The sequence below is a fragment of the Hesperophylax consimilis genome, chromosome 30 (assembly GCF_061612785.1).
Source record: "Hesperophylax consimilis isolate HC1 chromosome 30, BYU_Hcon_1.0, whole genome shotgun sequence".
NCBI classification, from domain to species: Eukaryota; Metazoa; Arthropoda; class Insecta; order Trichoptera; family Limnephilidae; genus Hesperophylax; species Hesperophylax consimilis.
In genome coordinates, this window is record NC_142865.1 from 13,511,634 (window position 1) to 13,537,870 (window position 26,237).

General features: G+C 36.5%; 1 long non-coding RNA gene across 2 annotated transcripts in view; it reads right to left on the minus strand.

Moving 5' to 3' along the window:
• The window catches only part of LOC149409661 (uncharacterized), a 463,199-nt gene that overhangs the window by 227,905 nt on the left and 209,057 nt on the right, over positions 1-26,237 (minus strand). The gene's annotated exons all lie outside the window — the stretch shown is intronic.

Consider the following 26,237-nt stretch of genomic DNA (forward strand, 5'->3'; position numbering starts at 1 on the left):
ATTTCACATCACACATGCATGCATGCACCGACAACCGAGGTTAGCATATTTAATAAATAAATGAATAATCAGTAGCCGAGTGCGTCGGTTTCCCATTCAGGTTCAAATAACATTGTATATCAATGTTTCCCCTCTAAAATGGTAGTAGCAGGAGAAATTGTCAAGTCGTTAGTAATCTGAAATACTTTAAAAAACGAAATGAAGGAAAACGGTTGTCGGCAATTTACATAAGATTTTTCGACTCAAACGTCCCAGACAGGCCAATGAAATTGTTAATCTGTTCAAAAAAAAAATCATACTTTAAAATGTTTATTTCTGGGGCTTAAAGTTAAAAATGCTCATGTTGAATTTTGTAAATCGCACTTGAATGAAGATTGTTCATTGAATTATTGGCATATAAAACGTCGAAACAATATTTAGACTTCTTCTTTAGATAGATTGTTTCGTTATGACGTTTGTAATTTCTCTGGCATTATCAGTTCTGCTCCCACCAACCATAGAGCAGGAATTCAAACACCACGCTTGATTTTGTACACGGAACGGCACAAACCTAGGAAAAGGTTTGGCAAGTAAAACTTCAACCGTCATCGACTAAAGGTCGGAGAGAAAAACCGCCGTTTAATCTCATTATTCGTAGCACATTCTCGCCGAGTGTGTGCATTAGATCATGTGTAAAAGGGTGACTTGTGATTAAGCGAACGTTCTTCCCAAGTACGGGCCCCGCTGGACATCAAACTAAAGAATCACCAAACCTGGTAAGTGCAGAAATCTGGCGATTATTTTGTGTATTGGTTGGGGTAGCGCAATCTCCATTACAAATTACAAGACTCCTGGAAGAGAGAAAGGATAATGCCTTTCTATGTCCAAATTACGGTGACGCAATTCCAGCGTTCTCGCACATAGGTCACATTTCGTCAATCTAGAGACATATCTTCATAGCATTCAAATAAGGAACGTTTTAGAGTAACTTAGTTTAAGAGTACTTTCTGGGACCTAAATCAAACTATCAAAAACTGACATAGGCACTTTTAGCATCAAGGCGATAGATGTCGTCGTGTAATATTTAGAATCGGGCCGCCAACAATAACACTCCTTATGTAGATGGCGATAAGGTTTAAATTCCCGCTTAGCACATGTCGCCTGTTTTGATTTATGCAAGAAACAAACATTTGCCAAGTTTAGGGATAAATATTAAAATGTTTGGGGATCTGGTGAGGAGACACGCAATGAAAGATGTTGTGAAGGTCACAGTGTTGTATACAGTGTTGTATTTGAGTTAGGTCGCCGTATATGATTTGACTTGAGGACAGATGATGAAGACTCCGGATGCAGGCGGTGAAGTGTTGGTCAATGTGCGGGTCAGTGAGTCGACGCTGCTGCTGGTGACCGGACTCGTTGACGTAGTAGACTCCAGTACTAACAGGGAAGCCGAAGGTTCGGTGGACCTGGTCGGCGGTTGTGCGGGAGGTGTATAGACCGGCGAGGATGCCTCGTGGTCTAGGTGCGTGGATGTAGCGCTGGTCAGATGTGCTGGAACCATGGCGCTGTGATCCGGTGTGGCGCTGGCCAGGAACGATGGCCGGGGCCAGGGCGCTGTGATGATCCCGATGAAGTCCATGATTGAACCGTGCAAAGCCGGGTGTTATCGCCCGGCGCGCAGCGGAGGGGCGCGGGTTGTCAATCGCGAAGTCTTGTAAATTGTTGAACGACTGATGACTGACTGACTTACTAGTTCCTTCACGCTGTCGCTTTTATAAGGTGAAGAAGCTTCTCGAACATTTTGGTTGCTATGCAGATATTGCCAAACCGAAATAAAAAAAAAAAATAAAAGAACATCCAAGAAGCTTGTTTGGAAGAAAATCGAAACTTCTAAAATTACGTTCGAATCAAGTAGTGGCGTACCACTACAAATGTTTTGAGATCATTTTCTAAAAACACTGAATTTCCCACACTATACAATAAAACCAGAACCGAAAATGGGGTCGCAAGGGGAAGATTTTGAACTTCAAAGCAGTTTTTACAGACCAGATACTTTTTTTGAGTTTATAAAAACTTAGAAAAAACGGCTCGATTGTTAAAAAAGTCAAGACGTCTTCTACTACAAGATGGCATCTAAAATATTTCTAAGCGAACAAATTTGCATTACTTCGTAGTGCTTCGCTTTAACCCCATGGTTTAATTTCAGCTGCAGTAAGTAAAATTGCAATTTTTTACGACTACTTTTCTGTCTGAACGATTCCGTTGTCAGTATAAGACAAACGTTGAATCTTACAAAACCTACATGTAATTCTACAGGTGATAGTAGGCAGATACCTATATTTTTCAGCGATATCAAATTACATTGTTTGCGTTCCACAGCGTCGATTCGCCTAACGAAATGAAAGGCGAAACGGAGGGTCGGTCAACTGACTTTAACGGGCGGAATATGAAAATTATAAAATAAATTAAAGAAAGTCGAAACTACTGAAAATTGACATTGGTTGTCGCTATGGGGTGGTGTGACTGTACGCTGTACCTTGCATAAAATCAGCTGTTAAATGTGAGGAGATAATATGAAACGATGACAAAATAGAAAGTTAGGTTAGGTTAAGATAGACAATTGATGAACACACCTAAACTAACCAATTATATTAAATCTAAACAATTATTCTAAAACGAATTTTAGTTCCAACTAACTTACCCAAAGGTCTTCCAAATATTTTCATTCACCTTTACAAGTTTTCTTTATTTCTGTTACTATAAAAATATAAAGATGACATAGGCCCCGAGGAATATAATTTCCCTCAGTGCCTATGTCATCTTCGGAGATGCTGTGTGAAGGATTCATGTCGGTAAAATTCGGAATGTATAATTCATAATTTTTTATCCTCAAGTGCTTCAAAATTTCCAACAGAAATTTAATACAATAATTAATGTTCAGGTCGAATCGAAACCGGTTGTTTTATATATTTAAAATATACGTAGGTTAGAGTCATTCATGAATGAGCCGCAAAATTGAGCTAGCTCTTTTTAATGAGCCGTATTCGTACGACACCCGGCAAATCGTACCACGGCTCAATTGTACGTTTAGTACTCTACTTTATCTGGAGATGTTTTAGAAAAATAACGCCACTAAAATTATCAAATATATAATTAATTAATATTTTAATTTGGGGCAGAAAAATGCGTTATCCTTTCTGTTCCAGGATAAGGATGAGAAGTTTAATTTGAAGAGGAGATTGTGCTACCCCAACCAACGCACTAAGTAATCGCCAGATTTCTGTAACTACCAGCTTGGTGATTCTTTAGTTTGATGTCCAGCGGGGACCGCACTTGGGAAGAACGTTCGATTAATCACAAGTCACCTTTTTTTACATGAGCTAATGCGCACAATCGGCGAGCATTGGTGCCACGAATAATGAGAGTAAAACGGCGGTTTTTCACTCTGGTCTTTTGTCGATGATGGTTGAATTATTACTTGCCGCACTTCTTTCTGTGCGTGCCTGTCATGTACCAAAATCAATAGCGGAGTTTGAATTCCTGCTCTATGGTTGGTGGAAGCAGAACAAAGTTGATAATGCCAGAAAAATGACAAACGTCATTACGAAACACAGGTATTAATAGTTATTACATACTCAGAGACGTGCACATATGCACCTATACCTACTAACTACGTAGCATCTTATTTTCTACCAAAAATCATACGTATCGGGTGTAGCCGTGTAGCGGAGGAACCGTCGATCAAATGCGACGACTCCTTGAGCCGTACGAAAATATTGAGCTGGTACTGTAGCTCCCGTTCTTAATAAAAATTAGCCATGACCCATCGCTAATGCAGATATCAATAAAGTGGTATTCGAAGAACGTTATTTTATTCTAATGATAATCATGAATAACCCACAAAGTGATTGCCATATTTAGAAATAAGAGAAAACAGCTATCCAAAACAATAGTCCATATTTTGCAAGAGACTGTTCATTCTTCTTCATTTGTGAGTGTATTAATTTGAACGATGATTCAGCCAGTGCCAGTGGTGGTGGGTAGCACAGAAATAGCAGTTATAATTAATTACCATAAATCAATTTCAGAATCAGAAACCGCTCAGTTTAATGTTTAATGTCGGTTTTGTATGAATTCATAGTCAGAGCAGACGAGAATAATACATGGGCTGTGAACGGGCAGGGAGGGTCAAGCCACAATTATTGCAAAATACTATACAAATAGATCTAACCAGTCATTTTCCGGCTAGACCGAGGGAATAGAAGGCCGAACAAGTCTATTGTGACACATACTCCTTGCTTATTTAAACATTGCTAATAAGTAGTACTGTCCTGAATTTTCGCACTATATCATCTTTTCCTTATAATGCACTCGGCGTCACAAAATCGCACATCTTCGAAAATAAGTTTCAAGCGTTAAGTTTCCCCGAGCCAATATACAGGGTGTATCGGCAAGTACCCGACAAACTTTAACCAGCTATTCCTCAGCACATTTGGAGTAAAAAATGTTATGGGCGCTTTGCTGTCCGGTAATATTTTTTTTCCATTAAAAACTAAAAATATATAAAAAAAATCCACACTCCGTCACTGTCATTTGCCTTGTTTCTCGCGTTCAACAGCTGTTATTAGCAAGTGCGTAAAAAAGTGTCCTCGCTCTTTCGTACACACTAAATAATAATAGTTAAAAATGAGACGAATGGTGCTGTGCCATTTCGTTGTAATTGTAAATGCGCGCCAACGTAGGTACGTACGTACATTATTCAACGAAACTCGAACAAAATATTGCCAGACGGGTTTTCAAACTTTGACAAAGGATAAAACATTGGTGACATGTGGTGAAAATATGAATAGTAAATTTTTTATTAAAAAAAATGTTACCGGACAGCAAAGTGCCAATAACATTTTTTACTCCAAATGTGCTAAGGAATAGCTGGTTAAAGTTTGTCGGGTACGTGCCGATACATCCTGTATCTAAACCAAACAATATTTACATCAATTGAAAGTACATTTAATTACCTCTTAACAGAAAAATAGTTTCATTTCATAAACGATACGAATTTTCCGATTACGGGACGTTAAAAAAATGTTGTGCATATACTCCGTGCAGGTGCCATAAACTGTGTCATCTTCCTGGACTATAAAACGAGTAGTTTAAGTCAAATGTAGGTCATTCACTATCGGAAAGTTGAAGAGGACACACGCGAATAATTAGCGCTAGAAAAAAAACTCCTTAAAATGGACACTACTGCAATCAGGGATGCGACAGAGCGATGTTGCTTGGCAACTAAACATAAGCCGTTTTGAGGTTTTCCAGCAGTTTCAAGAGACTTGTGGCTTCATCCGGAGGCATGGATCAGAGCGACGACGCTGCACCTCCGAAAGAGACGCTTTATTGTCTCATAACTATAGAAACTACGTAGCTCTGTTTATCTTACCAAAGTTTTGTAATTTTCTTAGTATTATATTATTCCATCTTGCATGGTGGAGTGTCTAGTTTCCACTTTATTTCGTTTTGACATTGTTTTTGTTTAAGAGGTTGTGTTTTATTGGTGACCGGATAACTCATCAAAATGATAATTAATCACATCTTTAAAAAGTTATATAAAGTCATGGAAAGTGATGAAACAAAAACTTTATTAACTTTGTTAAGTAGGTTAGGTTTAATTTTTTTTCATCGCATCTAATGATTTTATATCACTTTTTAAAAGTGTGTTGAATTGTGACTGTGTTGAGTTATCATGGAACCCTTTTATTATGTCTTTTTTTTGATTTTGTTGTTCAAAACATTGAATCATCCACATTGAAAAATCTCCTGATAAAAGATACATGACGCGAACGGGACTCGAACCCGTGTCCCTTCAATTTCCGGTCGACAGCTCTGACCACTGAGCTATGGCGGCTTATCTCTTATCCGCGAAATAATTTAATATATACTAGTGTTCATTCAACAATTACTGCTTGTTACATTTTTTTTTATTTAGATGTTCTTTGTAAAAAAATAATAAAATAACATGTAAAAGTCCAGCCGGGCGTACTTAACTATTTATGGAGATAATATACAGTACAATACATACCTGGTAGGTCACTTGAGATTAACACTTAATTAACATTATCTAATTGTTTATTAGCGAAACTTAGATACAGGATTTAGGACATAATTGGAAAATTGAATATAACTGGACTTTCTCTTGGGAATGATATATTTAATTTAAGGGTACGACAGCTTAAAAAGGTAAGTTTTTAGTTTAGACCTGAATTCTGTTGGACTTGTTATGGATCTTAGTTCCGGAGGGAGTTTATTCCAAGCCTTCGGCCCAGATACTCCGAAAGCGCGATCACCAAACTTAGTATTGGGCTTGCGCATAGATTCTATCAGTCTGCCTACAGCTGATGATGTTGCTGATCTAAGAGTTGACTGCCTTTATTATAAACAGGTAAACGTAACCAGTAAGTTTCCAAGTTATCTTGTGTTAGTGCATGCAAAAATTTCAAAAACCCCGAGATCAAAATGATAAAACTTGCAACTTGCGTACTTATGAAAAGATATTACGGTGAAGCACGACGTAATTTTCTAAGACTTTAAGTACAATGTTGCCGGAAAATTTCCGCAACTTAAAACGCGGTACAGTTGTTAAGTGTAAGAAACTATCGTCGGAGCATCTATTTTACTTGCATTAAGTAATTATGTAGAACAAAGTTTTAACTAGCAATTCAGTCTTGCGCCAACCGCCGAAGCGAGCGCACGTCTTTTCAAAGCTACGCCGTGCTCGCGGGATTGGAAAGAGTATTGTCACCGCTTATTTTTTTGCAAGAAATAAGAAGTTTCGGTAACAATCTTCTAAGACGACCGTTGGGTAATTAACAATATTTTTTCTATGGTTGCAATGTCCCACCTTGATGGGAAGAAGGCTGAGATATCTGAGGAGTTAAAAACCATGTCGTGGAACCGAAAGGCATGGCCAAACAATCAAAGACAAATCTGAAAACCTTTATTTAAGACTACCATCAAAGGAATACGTTGAAACACGGGAAACAGCACATAATGGACCTATCTACGGCTGAGTGCTTACAAAAGCTATACCTATCAATAAGAAGGTAACCGGGAACTCAGAACAGTGTCAAATCAAGACACTCTTGAAAAGTGATATAAAGTCACGAAAAGTGATGAAAAAAACTGAGTTATACAGGGTGTATCGGCACGTACCCGACAAACTTTAACCAGCTATTCCTTAGCATATTTGGAGTAAAAAATCTTATGTGCACTTTGCTGTCCGGTAACGTTTTTTTTTTTATAAAAAATTTACTATTCATATTTTCACCACTGTTTTATCCTTTGTCAAAGTTTGAAAACCCATCTGGCAAATATTTTATTCGAATTCCGTTGAATAATGCACGTGTGTACCTATATTGGCGCACACTTACAATCACAACGAAATGGCACGGCACCATTCGTCTCATTTTTAACTATTATTATTTAGTGTGTGCGAAAGAGCGAAGACGCTTTTTGACATACTTGCTTATAACAGCTGTTGAACACGAAACGCAATGCCAATGACAGTGATGTAGTGTGGAAATTTTAATTTTTTTGTTTTTTATTGAAAAAAAAATGCTACCGGACAGCAAAGTGCCCATAACATTTTTTACTCCAAATGTGCTAAGGAATAGCTGGTTAAAGTTTGTCGGGTTAGTGCCGATACACCCTGTATAAGTTTACGTTTACACTCGGACGATTTTAGGCATACTATAGTAAGTTTGCAAAACGTTTTGATCGATAGCTTGCCATAATGTACCAAATTTATAAAAAACCTAAAAATATGGGATAAAACGTGGTGAACTCTAGGTGGATTCATTGGCTTTAAACCACAGTAAGCAGTTTATGTTTCGGCATTATTTCATATTTTGAGGAATGATATTAATTAAATCTAAAACTGAACACCCATCGCTACAGTGATTTTGAGGAATGATATTAATTAAATCTAAAACTGAACACCCATCGCTACAGTGATTTTGAGGAATGATATTAATTAAATCGAAAACTGAACACCCATCGCTAGATACAGTGATTTTGAGGAATGATATTAATTAAATCTAAAACTGAACACCCATCGCTACAGTGATTATAAGCTTATATAATCACTTTTATTGAATTGTACTTATCACGTTTCAACGTGTGTTGAATTGTTACTGTCCTGAGTCGACACGGAACCAATTCTACTACATATTATATGTGACATATTATATATGACATATTATATATGACATATTACATAAGACATATTACATATGACATATGACATATTATATGTGACACATTATACATGACATATTATATTGCACGCCAAGCGGTAGGATAAAATCGTCTACATGAGAGGCCGAAGACAAAAATTCCTGACGGAGGCACTGGATTGTTGTTTGTCCTCAAATATTTCTCAAGCAACGAAAAGTTTTCTTTGTAGACGGTAGATAAATACACTAAAGCATTGCGTTATTTCGCTCCACCTCACTAAAAGCAATAAAAGACAGAAGACACACATGCGCACATTTTAAAGATGGCGAAAATACTGGTACAACTAAAACTCTGAACAAATTCATCTCAATATAACTACAAAATAAAATCCTGTCTTGAAGTTTGCGATTCTTCCATTTTGCAAATTTCTTTTTAATTAAGAACCTTTGAAGTTCACGAATAAATAGGAAATGAATTAATAGCTAACAAGGCAAAACTTTCTACAATTACATCCGCAAGCACTCGATATTATTTTTTCTTTATTAATTTAGTACAGTGCGGAGAATTTGATGTCCTATAACAATACTTCATAGCGTGACCTTCGCCCGTTTATTTATTATTCACTCAGGGTATAAAAGGCGTAATTACATGGAAATGAAAAAATAATAATTTGCCTGCTAAATTGGAATCATTATGAGAATTATTGAGCTTAATTAAACTAATAAATTTGTAGAAAGTAGAGAAAAGTTGATGTTTATCGTAGAATTCAAATCCTCAAAATATTCTCCAAATCATTCACAACCCAGAGCAACGCCGGGTATATGTCAGCTAGTTTAATATAATTTTATACTAAATGGTGCTTTGAACGAACCGAACACCCCTCTTATCCCACAGTAATCACAATACAGTACACCACCACACAAGCAAGAATCTTTTAAGAATGATTCTACTGCACTACTGGTCAAAGAAAGTATTTTCGTGTGAAGCTTTTGGGAAGGATGCAAGAATATAGGAAGTTCAGAGAAGAAAAAGCTATTTGGATGTCGTCATTAAACATAGCTAAAGCCATTTTAATCAATGCTACGAATTATGAATCCGAATGGTGGTCATCACTCTGATATGTTGTTAAAATACGAAATTTTATATTTTATTTAAATCGTTATGCGAAATAACTCATTTTTTTTTAAATTATCTTACTCTCTTTGCAAATTTGGGTACAAATATACCTATAGCCAAGGAGCTTGCCGATCTGACATGGAGAGAGTAATCTCTAGTACCCACCTATATTGCAATTACGAATAACCCTGGCGAAATTGAATATAATAAAGTAAAAATCCATTGGTAGGTAGGTACTTCCCATTCAATATTTATTTATTTATTTATCGGTAAAGGTAAGAGACAAACAGCTTATACATAAAATATAAATATATACATGTTAAATACAGTCAAGCCAAAAAAGTCTCCTATATTAAAATTGATTGGAGATGGAGTTTTATTGCATAAAAAAAAAAATATATATTTTAGTTGAGGAGGGGAGGAATAGGAATTAAGGATGAGGATAGGAGATGCTCTGGATACATTCCATACTATTGTATTAATTTTCGATCGTACGAGTTATTTCTAATCGATAATTGTGAAGTGTATTGCTAAAAATGTCTATGTTTTGAAATTTAGTATTATATTGGGCACATATACGTGTGGAATTGGTGATTTTTTTCTAAAGTTAGTTCTATATGTAGGTAAATGAAACAAATGGGATTGCCGTGTTGATCTTGTTGGAATATGAATATTTATTAAATTCATTAGCTCTGGTGAGTCGAGGCCATTGTTAAGAATTACACAATACATATTCCCAATACCAAAAATGTCACAGAAACATCATTACAGGATACTAACATTGGTTGTGCGTGTGTACTGCGTAATTCTGGTTCAATGAATTCTGTAACTCGGAATTGCTGTGAATTTAAAAATCATTTTGGAACATTGGAACTGATTGTGTGAAGAATTCATAGTAGCGATCAAGTACCTACTTACAATACATAGAATAAAGAAGAAAAGTGCCTTCCGTAAAAATTAGAATGGAAACAAATGTTCCGTTTAGTGCAATAGCCCAGCGCTCCGCCTTACTTACACTCGCCTGACATCGTAGATGAATCCATCATAAACAAGGTTTTGCATTGGAAATTTAAGCCTCGATTAGGCAAATATTTGATTCACGAAACACCCCCACAAGACGCTTCTTGTGTATTATTTATTCCATGCTATAATATAATATTTTCATATAAGATTATTTTAATTGACATTTTCTAAATTGGAACTGATTTGTCAAGAATTCAAACTATCCCGTAGTTTTTCACGGTTCTGTGCTAGTCATCACAATAAAAAATCTTTATAAATATCTAAATACAGAAAAAAGTCACTAAAAGTGCTTCGCCTCTGTTTGTTTCAAGTCTGCAAAAGGATTGAATTGTAACTGTGCAATCAAATGCGCAAAAAGTTGAATTGTAACTGTGCAATCACGTGTGCAAAAGGATTGAATTGTAACTGTGCAATCAAATGCGCAAAAAGGTTGAATTGTAACTGTGCCATCGAGTGTGCAAAAATATTGAATTGTAACTGTGGAATCAAGTGCGCAAAAAGATTGAATTGTAACTGTGCAATCGAGTGTGCAAAAATATTGAATTGTAACTGTGCAATCAAGTGCGCAAAAAGATTGAATTGTAACTGTGCAATCAAGTCCTCAGGATCGATTTTCAAATTGATATCAAGCAAGGGTTAGATTTAGCCGCACCGCAAACAATAAAGGTAATAGAAATCATCTTAATTTAGCAGCGTCCTCTCCCCATCTCTCGAGACGCCGATTAAAATCGATCGCTGACGGAGCGGTGGAAGAATATAAAAATAATAAAAACCGATGGCAGATGAGAAGCCACTGCCCGTTGGAAGAGGCAATAGACTGAGATAGAAACTAGAAACCGAACCCTCGAGGGGTGGTTTCACTGAACAGGATAAACAGTAGAAGTGTGATGCGGGCGTGCCGTGTGACTGAAATAAGCTCAAATTTCAATTATTTATGTTAATAGTTAATAGTATACAACTGCTGCCCTGTACAAATCGCAAATACGCCCCACTATTGAATTTGGTAGAAACCTCTATCTCTGATCTGGGATTCCAAAATACTTAATTTTTCAACTTTATTTTAGCCATTTATACATAGTAGATAACAAATGTCTAAGTTATTATTAATTACATACATACATAAATTATTACATTTTTATTATTTTCTTTTGGTTAATATGGTTGCTACAATGAAGTTCCTACAATTATAATATTTCATTCCTTTATATGGTAAACCATTTTTGTATTTCCTTGGTCCTTTTTTTGGTAACCTAATTTCATTGCAAGTTCTTGTGTTCATTGTGTTTTATCTGTAAATTTCCTTGCTGAACACAATTTTCTTTGAAGAGCATTTTGGTAATAGGTGGTTTATTATTTTTTGTACAAATATCATCGCGTTCAAGGTGAGCATCTGTTTCACCAATTAGCCAATTTAGTTGCTTTAACCTTTTAATTACTTTCGAATTGCATTTAGTTACTTGAAAAACTCTTGACTGTGCAGAATTAGGCGGTCAATTTGAGAGTTTTCCCTATTTTAACAAACGGATTGAAAATTTTAGAGCACAAGGCGTCAGGTGGGAATGCTGTCCATGTTATGCCATATTTCAATCCCGAGGAACTATCGTCATTGATTCATTCGGGACCGGTGCAATGTCGGAAAACAATTTTTTTTTAATAGATGTTCCGTCACGCCGATTTGCTTTTGACAGGTCGTGTGCTGACCAATAGTATGGTCAGATTTTGAACTGTACAGTTTGAATTCACACACGTCAACTATAATCACGGAGTGCCGTGAGCCGTACAATCGCATCGAAACGTTCGTCTTGTCAAAACCAATGTGTGTACTATCGCCGGTTATTTATCGGAATAATCCCTTAAACGTATTTTATCGCAACACTCGCAATCCAATTCAACATAACGAGTGCTACCGTACAACGATCACCGTTCCAGTGCTGAAAGATGATTATCTAGATGCAGATTTCGTTCGCCACCCGGTAAGCTGACTGTGAATTAACCTTACAAATTGTGTTATCGCATTCGCTTGTCATAAGCCATAGGCTTTATCCATGCTTTATCTGTGTGGAATAGCCCTTTAAAATACGGCTATCCCAACCCTTGTTCGTTCCTCGAACAATGGATGTATTTATTTTTTTTGGTTTGACTGAGGATTGAGCCATCCATCCTCCTAGAGGTCTATTACTGCTGTGAACTTGAATGTTTTTTAAAACAAAAACTAAAAAAAATTGAATGAAGACTGAACCATGTTTTCTGGGGACTGAAGTCAACCGTGCTACAGCTGAGCCAAATTCCGATTTGTTAGACTGCTCTAATGTCATCCAATGTCGGCGCGCGGGACATGTCCGACCAATTCGCGGCCGCAGAGGGCAACATCACGTTAAGGGACAGGGAAAGGGCGTCGTAACGTCCTGGCTATAGGTACAGGGTGTGACGCTGGACGTTTTAAGTTATGGAGGGAAAGCGGATCCTTACCGCTGTTCCGCGAAATCATTGAAGCTACTCATATCCCCCTTTACAGAGAGAAAAACGAATCATATGCAAGACCTCAAAAGAAAGCACAATTCGCGATTATTTTCAACAGAATCAAAAGGGAAGAATTTTCGGTAAATTCGCGGCCGCAGGGGGGACATCGACGACTAACGATGCGGGCAAGTCCGCACGTCCGTCATTATCGCGTCACGGAACAGGGAAAGGGCGTCGTAACGTCCCGGCTATAGGGGGTGACGCCGGACGTTTTACGTTATGAAGCGGAACCTCTTGAACAGCGGTTCTTAATCGGTGTTGAAGAAGATTGAAGCGCATTAGCGGTTTTAGTTTTATTAAAAATGTTGTCAACCAACAGGTTCATTATCAAGAAGAAGATTCCGATTGATATGGTCAGAAGCGTAAAAAACTTTTTTGTAATCGTGAACTAAATTTAAGGATCAAAATGGTCCGTTGTTGTTTTATATATTCTGAAAGCTTAAGAAAGTGCTGTTTTACCTCGACCATTTGGCATTTCATCTGTCGATTTGTTTGTACATTTCTAAAATCTGCTGCATCCACTATATTATTCAAGCAAGCCTTACTTTGACTAAATGGCTATTATAGTACTACCTGTCTTAAGAATGTTTGAAGAGAGAATTGCCATCGAGAGTGACATTTCTTTGAAAAAACGATATAATTCCACATTTGAAATACAAAAAGTATGTATTACATAAAATTAAGTTGGCAGGTATTAAGTACCTACTTACAAATTTTGGTTTTATTTCATTAAATAAGAGAAAATTACTGTTCACGGAACGGCTCTAGTGGTAAAATTGTACTAGACGTAGAATGGAAAAAACCTCTAATATTAACGTTAACCAAGTAACGACGAGGAACGAAAAATAATACAACATTAGCTAACTAATAACTGATTATTCGTGCTACGTGGCTTAGAAAAGGTTAAGAACTGCTGCCCACGAATAAGGATTACGCTAACTATGGTACGGGTTGTTCCAAATTAAATGTCACCCTCACGCACCAGGGTCCGGCCTAACTACCGGTGTTATTGAACAAGTTTATTATGACAAGAATGGTTGGACCATTCGTTCTTACTACTACTTAGCACTTGAACTCGTGGAGGCTCAGAAGAAGAGTGGATGGTAGAAATGGACTTACCAGCAAGTTGTTGAAATTATCAAATCTTCATTTTATGTCTTCATCCTATATATATATATCGAGATTTTACCGAAGATTGCATAATTGAAAATGATTGGTATTAAGTATTGAACAAAGAAACGTCTGCACCCACGCGCCCTCCTGAAATCGCGGTTTGCAATTCCGCAGTCCCGCGGGGTTTTACCAAATTTGACCGTGCGGATTTGCACAATTGAATAAAAAATGAATGCTATTTTGATTTGCACACGCTTGGTATTAGCAATATTAGCAGTGTCAATATTTGACAGTGAAAGAGGAACTCATTCGGATGCTAGGAAGAGAGCATAGAACTGCATCTCGAGCTCGGAAACTTCAAGACCAACACTCTATTTCGAAGAAAGAGATGGTTCCTTAAGAACTAAGAAATAAATAAACCAAAATGTCTAAAACTCGCAAGGTTTGCAGTGCAAAGAAAGATACATCTTCACCTTTAGCAACCACGTCTGGCGCTATTGATTCACCGTCGGCGCATCAGTCAATGATTAACATTGACACTGACTCATTAATCAATTTTTTTGAGTCGAAACTTGAAATCATGCGCAATGAAAACAAGAAAGCAATTGACGCTGTTCAGTTAAAATTAGATGCGCTGTCTAACGAGTGGAAGGATCAATACACAAAAATTCTGGGATGTGTGAGCGTTCTCCAAGAAGAAAACTCAAACCTCCGGCAAGAAGTCCAGTCACTCCGAGATGCACAAGATGAGATGGAGCAGCGCAGCAGAATATGCAATGTAGACATCCATGGGATTCCCGAAGCAAAGGGCGAAAATTTGATGACATTAATAGAAAAAATAGGATCCAACATAAACGTCCCGCTTCCAAGTAGCTGTGTGGTTTCTGCGCATCGCGTCGCTCGCGGCCACTCCTCGCCCTCCAACCGTCCACGCAATATAGTCGTCCAGCTCTCCACAAAGCGACTTCGTGATGATGTCATCGCTGCAGCAAGGACTCGCCGCGGCCTTACCACGGAACAATTAGGATTTGGTGCTCCCACCACCAATTTTTATATAAATGAGCACCTTACATTGAAAAATAAAATCCTATTTGCCAAAACACGAGCCGCCGGAAAAGCTAACGGCTTTAAATACATATGGGTGCGGAACGGCAGTATTCTGGCGAAGAGGAACGATCTCTCTCGGGTTTTCACCATTCGCCGTGAAGGAGACCTTCAAAAGATAATCACACATGAAAACATGTGACTACAAACATGTTACTGCTGTCTTCGGTATCCGCTTTCTCACAGTATTCTGTATCCTGTAATTTGTTTCTTTCAAAGCTACTTTATATTTTTGTTTACCGCGCAATATCCCTATAACTTTAAACCAATACCATGTTTCTCACATATTCATTCACATTCTAAAATGTCAACATATTTCACATTCCTTGATCTAATAAGTAGTCTATGTTTTTTATATAATTTCGAAGCCTCATATGCCCTGCATAATGTATCACTCGTGCGATTGTGGAATATGTCAAACGGCACTCCTACTCTGGTAAAATGATCTCATCATCATCTATATCCGTTTATTACCAGAACTGTGGTGGTATTAGGACCAAAACCCAGGAGCTACTAATTAATGTATTATCGAATAACTACGACGTTATAGTTCTAGTTGAAACATGGCTTGTAGCAAGTATAAATACGGCTGAATTCATAGATTCGCGTTACACGGTGTTCCGACGTGATAAGGACCGTACACTCACTGGTAAAATGGACGGAGGCGGTGTGTTGGTAGCAGTGCGCAAGGAGCTTGCATCTTCCCGGCTCGATGACTGGGAAAATGGTCAAATCGAACAAATCTTCATTTCTATTCCGGTAAGGTCTTTCAATCTCATCATATGTGCAGTATACATACCTCCTGCCTCACAACCTACGGTCTATGATACGTTCTCCGAAAACCTGGAATCTGTATATTCATCACAACCAAATAATACTTTTTGTGTACTAGGAGATATGAATCTACCAACTCTGACTTGGTCATTTTCCGAAGACAGCAGTCAAGGTCTCGCCTCCTCAAATACGGCTGCATCGAAAACTTTGCTTCAAGCAATGTCATTGATGGACTTACTCCAATATAACTGTATACCAAACCATAATAAAAAATACTTAGACCTCGTATTCTACAGTCGCGAAACAAATGTTAAACGTAGCAACAACCCTCTCCTCTCAGAGGATAGACACCACCCAGCCCTTGAATTTGATATATCCTTCGTAATTCAACCAAAAATCAAAAACAAAATACAGCGTAGGCGCAATTTCAGGAAAGCTAATTATGCTCAGATTAATGAGGACATTAATTGTATTGATTGGTTATCTGAAATCGCAAATTTACCAGCCGAAAAAGCAGTAGATCGATTCTATTTAAAAATAAACAGTGTAATTGATAAGCTTATTCCAGTATTGGCACGACGAAATGACAAATTCCCCATATGGTTTACTCCAGAACTTATTAGGTTATCAAGGAAAAAAGATAAAGTCTGGCTCAAATGGAAGACATATAAAGGTCTTTCTGACTATCGTGAATTTTCCTTCTTACGTGCTACATACAAAAAATTGACTTATGAAACCCGAAGGTTATTTTTTGACAACATCGAAAGTTCATTCCAAAATAATATCAAAAGCTTTTGGTCATACATATCCTCATTAAAATCGTCTGATGGATACCCTGCTGCAATGTCCTTCGAAGGGCGCAAATCTAACGATGCCCAGGAAATTTGTGATATGTTCTCTGAATTCTTTAAGTCAACATTTGAACCTTCCTCTATCAATGACCCAATTATTAACATTGACCAACTCGAGGAAGTTCAGGACTCTGGACTTGCGCACATTCACACAATTAAACTAACGGAAAAAGAAGTGCAATCGAGTTTAAAATCGATAGACATAAACAAGGGTGCGGGTCACGATGGAATACCGGCGTTTTTCCTTAGATCTGCTGCGTCGTCACTGTGTGTGCCGCTTACCATAATATTTAATAAATGCCTGAGTGATGGGGTTTTCCCTGATAGATGGAAGTTGGCCTATATTATACCGGTCCACAAGGGTGACTCGCGTCAAAGAGTGGAAAACTATAGGCCAATATCCATTCTCTCGGCGATCCCTAAACTATTGGAAAGACTTGTCCATGACAATATATATCCCCAGCTTGCTGCCAAAATTACTGAACAACAACACGGGTTTGTAAAAGGCAAATCTACCACGAGTAATTTACTTATTTACTCAAATTTCTTATTTACTAACATGGATCGAGGCCACCAGGTAGATGCAATATATTGCGATTTCAAAAAAGCTTTCGACAAGGTTGACCACCTTATTCTTATTAAAAAAATTATGTACAACGGAATTAGAGGAAATTTATTACGTTGGTTTATCTCATATTTAACAAAAAGACAACCAGCCGTATCATTACGAGGACAGACTTCTACATGGGAACCAGTTACTTCTGGCGTGCCACAGGGGTCAATCCTGGGTCCGCTGTTGTTTATTCTTTTTATTAACACTGTTACTAAATGTTTCATGCATTGTTTATATCTTTTGTACGCTGACGACATAAAAATATTTGCCATTGTTCGAAATTTAAACGATTGTCTTCTCATACAAAGCGACTTAGTAAGGTTCGAAACGTTTTGCAATGAAAACAAAATTTACCTAAGTTACAATAAATGTAAACAAATAAGTTTTACTAAAAATCACAACGCTATCAAACACAATTATTGTATTGGTAATTATTTACTCGAGCGCGTTTACTGTATAAGAGATCTAGGCGTACTTTTTGATTCCAAACTCCACTTCGATGCGCACATAGATAATATTGTGAATAAAGCTTACAGCATGCTAGGATTTGTCATCAGAAACAGCCGTGAATTTCGAAAACCTGAAACATATCTTCTTCTTTACCACACTCTGGTCCGTTCTCAACTTGAATACTGCACCTCCATATGGAATCCACTTTACGATATCTATAAAGAAAATATTCAAAATATTCAAAAGAAATTTCTGCGATGCCTCAATTACAGAATGAGCGCACCCAAACGTGGGTACATAAATATGCTCTCGAGTTATAACGTCTCCACTCTATCTAACCGGCGAACATACCTTGATCTCATGACTCTGTATAAAATCTGTAACAACGTTATTGACTGTCCCGACTTACTGAAATTGATAAACTTCAAAGTACCACCCAGAGTAACAAGGCTTAACGACTTATTCCACATTAGCAGGACGCGTACAAATGCTGGTGTCAGGGATCCAATCAGAAGAATGTGCGAATCACTTAATCAGAATCAAAACCTCAAGGACTCTGACTTATTTTTTGATACACGCACCACTACTTTTAGTAGAAAAATGAAGACTGTTTTCCTACAAAGTTCAAAGTAAACAACTTAGATATACTTCGTTTAAATATATTTATATATTTTTTACTTTCTGTTTAACATTGTTTATCTATTTATATACATATATTTTTTTTTTGTTTTACCCTCTAAATTTTTTCAAAAATAATTTGTAAATTCTTAAAAGGATATTGCGCATTTCTTTCATATCTCTATTTGTAAAATAATATTCTTATGTATATATTTTTCCCCTATTTATAAGTGAAAATATTTGTAAATGTTTTCTGCTGTTTAAGTTAATTCGTGAGAAATAGTTTGGATGCAGGTGAATTCTCTAGTTGATGTTTCGTATATATTTTTGTCAATTGATATCTGTATCTGTTTTTTCTCCTTAATAAAAAAAAAAAAATAAAAAATAAAAAAAAAAACGGATAAATCCAAGGGAGATAACTCGTAGCTTCTTGATTTCAGTCGCACCAACTAGTGTGGAAGCGTTTTCCGCTGCTGGGTTTTTGTGCACAAATTTAATGTCCCTTTACAAATATGTGACAGGACTATGGTGTTTACGATCTTATTTTTTCTTCAAAGCCTTCTTAAATGACTAATTACTATTATGCACCGTGTCAATGTTTTTTTAAAATAATATTACAGCAAAGATGATTGATACCAAAAAATAAAAAAAATATTTATGAAATGTTGGCTTTATTTAATTTTTACACCTCTTAGCAAAAATCCCGCAATCCGGAGGGATTCGAAACGATGCGGGAATTTCAAATCCTACTCGTAATATTGGTGACAACTGGGTTCTCAATAGGTATTGCCAAATAACGGGATACAAATTAATTGAGATTTTAACACAGAATGACAAAGCAACAAAACAAACCAAAACCAAACCCTTATTAATGATTGTAGCGAAAACTAAACTGACTAAATCAGTCCAAAACGTTACAACGACAGGTGAGCAATAAATCAGTCTGTCGCATCCCAATCCCGGTGACAGAACACAGCCTTGTCTTACTCGACCGCGATTTCACCCATTCCCCTGGTCCACAATAGAGATCTACCAATCTACCACAATCTACTAAATCTACCACAGAGCCTCAATTGGCGCCAACAATAGAAACATTGATCCGTCTGTCTAAATGGAATCTTAGAGTACAAAAACCCAAAATAAACAATAGACTCTGAACACGTTCAATCCCCCGTTTAGTGGAAGAGATTAATTTTCATTAGGGATTTAAACTCGAGGCACCATTAACATCAATAACTCAATTCTAATTATGCAAGTCACACGGTTACGATGAAAATCTTAGCGCTAATACATCGGAGTGAAATTTAACTTTTAGCTGACTGATTTCGGTACACTGTTTTTGGCTACAGCTGAAGATATAATAAAGAAACTGATTAAAAAAATGAGATATTCGTTAAACTGTCAAACTGTCTTCATCTAGTGAATCTAGTCAATAGTCGACATAACTGACACAATCTCAAAAGATGAGCAGGACAAAATAAATGAAAGGGAGCAGCTTACAAAACTAGCCTAACCCTTATAGAAATTGTTCAAAAACCAATAATAAAAATAATTCTAAAAAAAACCTCCATAATTCCTCACTGAAGGCGTATTCGAAGAATTCATAGTTCCTACATTTAAACATTTATTTATGAAAAATTCAATTATTCAAATTATAAAAGAAAAATATAAATACTCATTCATAGCTGAAACTCGAACCAGACTTAAACATATATTTGCATGCCCTAAACTACACACTTCTTTTGCCCAGCACTATTATACCTTATACCCACCCACCAAGGAAAACATTTCTTTAATAAATTACCAGAAGAAATTAGAAGCATTAATGATTAAAAACAAATATTGAACGATATAAAAACATATTTTAGGGAAATCGGAAAACAAAAAAACTGACTCCCATAGTTTCACTTCAAAATTTCACAAATTATCCTACTATATTCTATTTATCCTCCATAATGATTTTTTTCTTCCTTCCAAATACAATAATTTGTATGGATTTTAATTTTGTAATTGTTTTTACTTTGTAACCTAGTTATATTATTTTTTCGCAAATGTACACTCCTCTTCCATCCACAAGCAAATGCTTTTAATGGAAGTGTAGTATAAATTAAAACAGTATGACTTGTAGATATATTTATTGTAAAAAACACAAATAATAAACAAATACAAACCTTGAGTGGGACTGCTGGAATTCCAACATCATGGGATTGCGTTTTTGAGAAAGAGAAATTAAATTTGCCACACACAAACGAGATGGACTTACGACCTAAAGAACACATTAGATGAAGGCATATGTCCGAAGCTATAAGCTAGAAAGTTAATTAAAAAAATTTGTAAAAGGGACCAAAAGGCTTTTTGAACTCATGTAACAATAACCAAATTAAATCTCCACACAAGGAGCTAAGGCTCACTAAGCCCGAACAATCTTTTGGAAAAGTGAACTTAGTGGCACATATAAGCATATGATACACAGATGGGGCTTGACCGGTTCGGTGCCAATCACTCCCATAGGCGGACCAAGCACATGTAATTTTGATGGTAACAAAAGCTTGTGTCAGCGAATGTGTTCACGGATTCCAAACTGTGTGAATGTGGAGAAATACAAACTAAGAACATATTGTATAAGAATATTCACTTCGTCAGGGTTCTAGAGGCACATCTGTGCTGAACACGTGACCCCGATGCCGTCGACTAGCTGATTGTTCATTATGACCTCCACCAACTCTTCAACATTCAAAGAAGAAGAATTTCATCACTAAATAAAATAGATGTGGGCATGCTGTGTCTGTTCTACAGGTATTTCAATGGGGCCTGCTCCAAGGAGCTAGCAGCATTGATTCCTGATGCACCGGTGCACGTGCGCGAAACTCGACGGACACGAACTGAACACCCGTTCACGGTTGACGTTCGCTTCATGAGAACGGGCCGTTTTTACGACTCGTTTTTGTGTAAGTCGGCTCGTATGTGGAACGAGCTACCGGCATCTGTTTTTCCTCCCTCCTATAATCCGAGCCTCTTCAAGGCCCGCATTAACAAATCCCTTCCTACAGCCCCTACCTTATTCCTCCTCACAACGCCGCCCAATTGGGTGGTGACATAGTTCCCCTGTCTGTACACTGCACAGGCAGGGACAGTCTTGTGAGGTGTCACATATAAAAAATAAAAAAAAAAATATTTTTTTTTTATTTATTGTAAAATAAAAATATTCGTCCGGTATCTAACGGGTCGGTCAATACACAAGAAAAACAAAGCCGGTCTTACCCATTTTCTTGGGTTTCTTTTTAGAACAAAGGGAGAAATTATCCGAATTAACGCGGTGCCCCCAACTCCGCTATATCGCCTATTGTTGTCCGGTCTTACCCCACCCGACCCTACAATGATCATTGCCATTATCATTAGTGAGAGCTAAACCCGTGCAGAGGTAGTATATTATCTATCTGAAAGTTTACACTAAATATTAAGGGCCAGTTATTTAACAGAATTTAAAAAATTCATAAAATTTTCGAGTTCTGTTATTATATCATCATGGGCCATTTGCTTCACAAAACTGAAATTATTTATTTATTTATCCATTCACGCCATCAAGACTTTTATATGTATACAATGTTTATAATAACAGAACTTCCCTTAACGGAAAAAAATGTGAAACAACCCGTCCTAACAGCCATATTTTATAGTGCTTGATAACAATTTTGAAAACATATTATTGTAAGATAAATCATGCATTTCTGACAGTTCAAAAATATTCGCAAAATTAAGCCAGGTAAGATTAAATTCATAGGCCCACTGTATAATATAGGTTAGACAAGAACGTCAATGATGAATAGATAGGTTAGACAAGAACGTCAATGATTAATAGATAGGTTAGACAAGAATGTCAATGATGAATAGATAGGTTAGACAAGAACGTCAATGATTATTGATGAATGTATGGGTTAGACAAGAACGTCAATGAATAGATAGGTTAGACAAGAACTTCAATGATGAATAGATAGGTTAAACAAGAACGTCAATGATGAGTAGATAGGTTAGACAAGAACGTCAATGATGGATAGACAGGTTAGGTTAGGCAAGAACGCCCGCGGTGGAAGATAGTTTGACAGAAGTAACAGAATCAAGGAAGATTATTGTCCACCGCATAATTCTTCGGGATTGTTCGTTGAGCATTGCCACGACCAGTCTTAATGAATCACAGGAACCACATTCATCATGTCGAAAATTAGAAGGCGGTAGGAAGAGGATATCATCCGTTTACAAGTCTGATATTATCTTGAAAATGGTGTCTGGTAAACCAATCACCCAACATAAATAGTAACTAAATACCCGCCATCGCCTAACAGAGAAAACGACACCATCCTTAAAATATTACTGCATTTAACAAAGGGTTGTTTAACGCGCTGTTAAAACCGTCTAGGGCCGTCTGTTTCAACGCTAGCTATAGTAAAAGTAAGAATAAAAGTAAATGCTATAGTTAAATTTCACCAAAATGCGTTTTTCAATCAATTTAACTCCTGGTTTTACGTCACTTTTAACTTTTGTTTTAACTTCCCGAAATCCGAGAGTTACTCGCGAGTTATTCGCGATTCTCGAGTTACTCCGCCATTTCGACATATTTGACAGTTCTATACGTATATAAGTAAGGTTCTTCTGTTGAGTGTTGTTACGAAACGATTATTAATCATGATTAATATTATCGAAGATGACAGTAGTGAAGATGAATTCGTCATGCAATATGTTTTACAGCGAAAGCCAAAAACATTTCGACCCCGTGTTAATAATATGGTCATTTGGGATGATTCCGAATTTTTGGCACGGTATCGCATGTCGAAAGAGCTTGCAAAATTTGTGACGGATCAAATTGAGGGAGATATTGCGACTACTGGAAGGTAAATTATATTTTTTTCCGTGTAATATCGTATATATTATAACAGGTCGTCATTTATTTTTAAATACTCACAGAAATATTTTTCTAGGAACAAAACAATGTAATAAAAATATATCTTTTTTCATAAACTTTGGTATAAAACTTATTATTATATTAAACCCTGTATATAATGTTTCAATATACATATTATAATTGAAAATAAACTATGTAATAAATATATAACTTTTTTTACAAAGTTTGGTTGGAATTATTAATCAAAGGAAACTAGCCCCTCCAATACTCTCAAGAAATTATTCCTAAAACTATAAATCGATCTTCATCATGTAAGTAAAAATTAAATTCTGAAATAAAAAATTCGTACACAATAAAAAACAATAAGTCAGAAGAGGTTATAATGACGCACAACAAACTTCTGTATTTTGACAGTCACTTAACCAGAGATCATATTTAATCTTCGGTGTGGCCGTACCAAAAAATAATGCCGTGCGTTTTTCCACGTAATTTCGAGGAATATTCTGCTTTTTAGACTGGCCACACTAGTAACTGTTACTTTTGCATAAAGGCACTTGAAACAGCGCGCGGTCCGATTTAACATTCTTGTTACTTTAACTGACAGTTGAATTTTTAACTTAGCTCACGATTTAGCATTCTGTTGAAACAGACGGCCCCTAGACGAATAAAAGACTATGAAGAATTACGTAGTTTCATTTAAACATAAAAAGAATAGAAAATATTAACGATCATTTAAACTTAGTACCCCAAACATTGATTTGAATAGTTTTCAGTTTGTATGTAAATATTAATTATTATTGCCAACAAAGAATATTTTGTAGAAATCAAAGCAAAAATAATGAAAACTGAATTCGTGTTTATTTTCGACTCACAAAACATAACACATTTATCACACAAAATATCGAGGAAAATACTAACAAGAGCAAACTACGTTAATTAATTCTTCGATCGATACAATTTTTTTATGTGAATACCGCACAAGATACCCAAGTACTCCCAACCGTCTGGAGCCAGTGAGACTATTACATCCCCAGTTGGGTTATGCTGTGAGGCTGAAGATAGGGGGGAGGGGAAGGAGATGGGTAAGAGGACGGTGGGGAGTACTTGGCTAAGCACGGATAACCAAATTTCAAGCAACATTTTAATTCCGAATGTTGGTCTTACACCAGGGCGATACTGAGACTATCTTCCACTCAGGAACTTGCCGCAAATATATTATTTTAAATGAGTAAGGGGGTATTTCACTATCTCTGATTATGTTCTGAGTAAGCACTAATCCGCGGATTAGTCATTTTTTCGTTTTCACTATATCTGAATAACGCTAACGCTCGGGTTAAAGTTCGATTTGACTAATCAGTGCTCGAACTTCACGTTAGGCGCTATTCCTCGAATCAAAGATGGCGTCAAAACATTCCGAGTTTGACAGCTGAGAAGTGAGTCGAATTTTGTTGAATGAATTTGAATGCTTGTATGATCCATCCTGAATTATTTGATTGTGTTCAAAATAAGAAACAATGTATTAATTCGACACGAATCTATCTTAAAATGACCTGATAATCAACATAACATAACCAAAAAAATGCACACTTCGCGGTGTGCGGACTGTGACGCATGACAGCCGTGGCAGTAGATGGAGTAACTGCAAACATTTTGCGATGTTGCCAGACTATTTCGAGTGTTATCTATCCGGAAGCTCGAAACAATGGTGAAACGGTCGCCGTTGAATAACGAAGTTATTCTGATCTTTAAAGCCAGCCAACGGATAGCTAGTCAGATATTTAGCCCGACATAGTGAAATACCCCCTAAATCGTGAAACAACACAAATTAATCAAACAAAATTTACTTGCGCACGCAGGGATTTGAACCCGCGACCTATGGCTTGCTTGCTAGTCGTGGCACTCGACCATCGATCGCAGAAATAATTTGCGTATCATGCTGAAAAACGAAGTTCTATACTTTTAAAAGATTGAATATTCAAACATGTTTAAAAGACTTACAAACGAGCGAATGTCGTGTTAAAATAAACTACTTACTAACTATGAACATATTTTAATCCGTAGTAAGTTTCTTTAAAAACTTCTATAGAAATATTCTTTATACGAGTATACCACCTGTCCAGGATCAAGAATAAAATATCTACAACGCCTTCTTTTCTTGAGAACAAATGGCAGATTACTTATTACTGACATTTACAGGAGGTATAACATACCAGTGTTGTCACCTCATTGTATCAGATGCATCGAAGAGGAAATAGAGAGGATGTCTTCGAGACTTACCTGAAAAGAAGAAAACAAACTTTAGATTTCACAAATCAATTTTAAAACAAGTCAAAATATCTAAAATGGATTACTTTTAACTAGCAATAATTTGGGAGTATGGGTACCACTGCCCCGGGGGCCATTCATTGGTCACAGGTCACTTGGCAGGGATGCCTGAGACCATGGGGTGAGGTTGGTCCAGGTGTTTTTTATTTATCTATTTATTGACGCCCTATTGGGCTTTTATGTACATAACAATTACAAATTTCATTTTTAACAACAGTATAAAACAAACAATAGAAAATCGAAATAAAATATAATGATTTCTCATACATTATTTACATTTAAAAAATGGTTGACTAATTTGGCTTTAAATGTAATGAAGTTTAAATTGAATATGTCAGCGACATCACTTAGTTCATTGCCCAACCTATGTATTCTTTCTAACACAGAATTCGTAGCGAAATTATTGTTGTAGAATAAAATATTCCGTCTAGTATATTTTGGAGGTATACGTAAAGATAGCAAATTTAAAGTGTCAGGGCAGTCCAACATTGAATGAACAATTTTATATAATAAAAGGAGATCAAATATTTTTCGCCTTTCAGATAATTTCGATAAGTTAAGTTTACTGCGTAAATTGACATAATTGATTTCAATAATAGGAATACCAATTTTGAAATTAATAAAACGT